Genomic DNA, 4,075 nt, shown 5'->3' on the forward strand with positions numbered 1-4,075 from the left:
TACAGGGAACTTTCAGGATAACATTTGAAATGTAAATAAAGAAAATATCTAATTAAAAAAAGTGGAACTCAAGGAAAGAATAATAAAATCCCAGTATTGAGAATAGGAAAGGAGCTGAAAAGTACTGATTTCATTTAGAAGTAGCTAGTATTTGAACACATAATCAAAAAAAAATTTAGTTACTTTGAGTAGGGGCCTAATGAGAGTTGTCATGAGGGCTTCAGTTTTACAAATAAGTGGATTCTGTTATAAAAGGGCGTGAGGCTAAGAATTTAGTGTTGCTTTATTTGACCGGGTAATGCTGTTTATCGTGTTATAATGTATCAAGAATACGCTCACCTCCAGAACTGTAAGAATTACATCTCTGCTTTTTAGAAATTACAGACACTTGAGTATTTTGACTGAGCACAACAAAATAAAATAAGGGAGAAGAGTACTGCTGATCCACCAAATGCCCGAAAGTGTGGAAAATGGGTAAAATCTAAACATTTATAGAAACAGGCTATTAAAAAAAGGTTTGTTACTGTGACTGTGGTATTAAGGATGACTTTGGTAAGGGCCAAGAAGGAAAGAATATCTGTAATATGTTTGATGCTTTTGGACATTACTAAAATATTCATTACTAAAATATTGGCAGAAATAGAGATACTAAAGACCATTATGATGAAGTTTCAAATTAAAATGAGAAGTCTTACTGGAGAACAGATAGCCTTACCTTCTAGGAAAGTAGATTAAAAGTAGCCCTTGATATAAAGTAGCAAATACTTTGAATTGTGTCCATATTCAAAGTGTTTTACAGAATGTAAGTTTTGAGAGCAATGCTGTAAGATATTAGGCAAAAGAATTTTCTCAGCATGATACTGAAGGAGTTACCTGGCTAGTTTTAATTACATGCAGAAATACATGAAAATAAAAAATATAGCTTAAAGATGAGGTTCATAATTGAAACATAAGGAGGGTAGACTAACTTGAAAAATTAAAGCTGGCAATGTAAATAGTAAAAAACCCATTAGGTCCAAACCAGATATACCCAAGTAATTCCTTTTCTAATGAGATGAATGTGGACAGAAAGAAATTGTATGCTGGTCACACAACAATGGGAAATACACCTGCCAATGAATTTCAAAGATCTTCAAGGCAAGTAAGAACCTTTATTGTAAGATTATAGAGGCATACCTACAGGATGTCACCTTTTGCTTGCCAAGAATACCTAGAGACTCTGCTCCCTGAATTTCAGTACAGTGCCCCTCAGCCAACACAACCACCACAGTGCAAACAAGCTCAGGTGTATATTAGGTTGGACTATGACTCCACTCAAAAAGTCTGGAAAATACAATGGTAAGCCTTAATAATGCTCTAGTAGCACTAATCATGTAAGCACACAGAATACACGAGCTACGAAGCAATAACAGTCTCTACCTTGGTTTCAAAAACATATATGAAACAATCTGGCGGCCAAGGCAAAAGTCTGCCGTAGAAGTGGAGTTGACAGAGTATCCACACACATGGCAATGCCTAGTGGAGCTGCTGGGCAGCCTCTCAGGAGTCCAGCACTATAGAACATCCCTGAGCAGAATACTACAAGTAAGAGACTCAAATTCATAACCATGCCTCATCCAGGATGAGCCCAGTAAAACTATGGGGAGTTAGCCTGACAAAAACTATTCCAATACCTTTTTTAAAAAAAAAAATTCTTTATGAAACTGAATAAGACACAAATAAATGCACCATTCAGGGACCAAAGGCCAAAGGGTGAGTTGGCAGCAGAGCTAAAAAGAGACACACGTGTATGGCATTTCAGCAACCATTTCAGAGCTCTTTGCACTGTGGCTACTCTGCTACATTTGGAAAAGGGTAGTCAATAGAAGGAAAATTCACCACAGCACTCAAAATTTTCTATGAAAGGTTAGACTGTGGGTGATTAATTTCCAACTCATATCATTTTTTTCTTTTCTATTTGTTTTTGCTGTGAGACACAGAGAATCTTCATTTCTGTTTCTGCAGAGTTCAGACTGGGAGAAATAGAAGAACACTTGAACTGGGGTGGATGGAAATCTGTAGAATTAGTACTATACTTAAATGCCTTAAGAACATTTCATGAAATGTATGAAATCCAAATGATCATTTACATGGCACCACAATTAACCAGAGACACTGCCCTTACCAAGTAAAAGGGCAGGGAGTAAAAAGGTAGCGATTCTTAGCCCAGGACACAGAATATGTTTTATACACTGTGTAACAGCTAATGTGGAGACTCAGCTGGTCAAAGTGCTAAAATAAGTGATTGTTGAGTTCCCAGACATAAAGAGGACATACATACATATCATCACTCCCATGGTCCAGCAGGCATTATAGAAGATAGGGTGGAAAGATTGTTAGAGCCAAAGGATGAAAAGGAGTGCTAGAAAATGCTATCTTCTGGATTTGGCAAGGCCATTACAATCACAAACATGTAGCAGTTGCAGATACCTGGGCACATAGTACATAAAATCAGAAACAAACTTCAGAAGAGAAGTAATTGGGAAGAAAAAAATGGATCAGCAAGATTGAAAGAGAAATAATAAATAATATGCATTGTGTATAATATGAAATTCAAAAATATTAAACAAGAGTGGCTGGAGACGTTGCTCAGTTATTGATGGCACTTGTTCTTACAGAGGACTGGATTCATTCCCAGCAGTCACATGATGGGTTAGAAATATTTATAACAACAGTTCCAGAGATCCAACACTGAATTCTGGCCACAGCAAGTACTAGGCATACACATTGTGCACATATATACATTTTTGCAGGCAAGATGTTCATAAACATAACATAAAATAATTTAAAATAAATAATTTGTTAAAATTTAAAAAGTAAAAGTAGAAAAATAGAAGTGAAAACTTATGTTAGCCATGTCTTCAGCATAAGACAGAAGGCTATTAAAATATTTGGCTCAAATTTTCTTTCATGGTACATAATACGGTAGATTTCAGGAGCAGAGTATGGTAGTGTTGGAAAATAGATTACTGCTCAAAAACCAGTAAACTTCAAACCCATCTGTGAGATACTGAGAGAGTGGAAAGCTTAATCCAATTATCGAGTTTATAAATGAAGCCTTTAGACCATAACCAGGATTACACCATAATGGCAATCTAGAAACCACCATGATTGAGTAGAAATAATTTCTCAAAAACAAAGAGACTAAGTCTCTCTCTCTCCCCCCTCCCCCTTTCCCTCCTTCTCCTCTCTTCCCCCTCCCTTCCCCCTCCTTCTCTCTCTCCTTTCATCCCGTGGTATTCTTTTGTTTTTGTCTTTAACACTTCAAGATTCCAACAGAAACAGCACTTTCATTGGATGCAACCCCTCAGCCTTGGACTTATTTACGTTTCTCTTTATTTACTCATAATGAGATATCATGTTATTAACAACAGGAAGGCTTCCAATCTGCCCCAGCACTAGGTCACCTAGGGCACAGAGTGGACGGACACACCCACAGTCCCTAGAGGACTGCCCAAGCGATCTTAGGATCACTGGTGAGTGGAACACAACATCTGCACAAATCCAATCGTGCACGGGACCTGAGACAGCACTAGGGAAGCAGAGAACCAGCCTGACCAGGGGCACAAGCCCCTTCCGGTCTGCACCAGCACCAGGTCACCTAGGGCGCGGATTAGGCGAACATCCCCAAGGTCCCTACCAGACTGCCCAAGCAATCTTAGGATCACTGGTGAGTGGAACACAACAGCTGCTCCAATCTAATAGTGACGGGCCTGTGACAGCAGGAACAAGGACACCAGAGCATTTCCTGACCAAAGGCTCAGGATCCTTTTAATCACTTCAGGTTTATCTTGGTTTCAAACAGACCAGACAACTCCACGGTCCTCAAAGGAGACACCACTTCCACGCACTGTAACATGCCCAGGATCTTAGGAAAGCAGGATCCCAGGATAACAGGAGCTGGGTCACACTAGTATTTGAGTGTCTCAGAAGAGCTTGACTGGGGCTGGTGAGATGGCTCAGTGGGTAAGAGCACCCGACTGCTCTTCCAAAGGTCCAGAGTTCAAATCCCAGCAACCACATGGTGGCTCATAAC

The 4,075-nt window shown here is 39.2% G+C and overlaps 1 protein-coding gene across 2 annotated transcripts in view; it reads right to left on the bottom strand.

The window, feature by feature from the left end:
- The window catches only part of LOC110313987 (T-complex protein 11 X-linked protein 2-like), a 42,998-nt gene that overhangs the window by 7,236 nt on the left and 31,687 nt on the right, over nt 1–4,075 (bottom strand). The gene's annotated exons all lie outside the window — the stretch shown is intronic.

The sequence above is a fragment of the Mus pahari genome, chromosome X (assembly GCF_900095145.1).
Source record: "Mus pahari chromosome X, PAHARI_EIJ_v1.1, whole genome shotgun sequence".
Taxonomy (NCBI): Eukaryota; Metazoa; Chordata; class Mammalia; order Rodentia; family Muridae; genus Mus; species Mus pahari.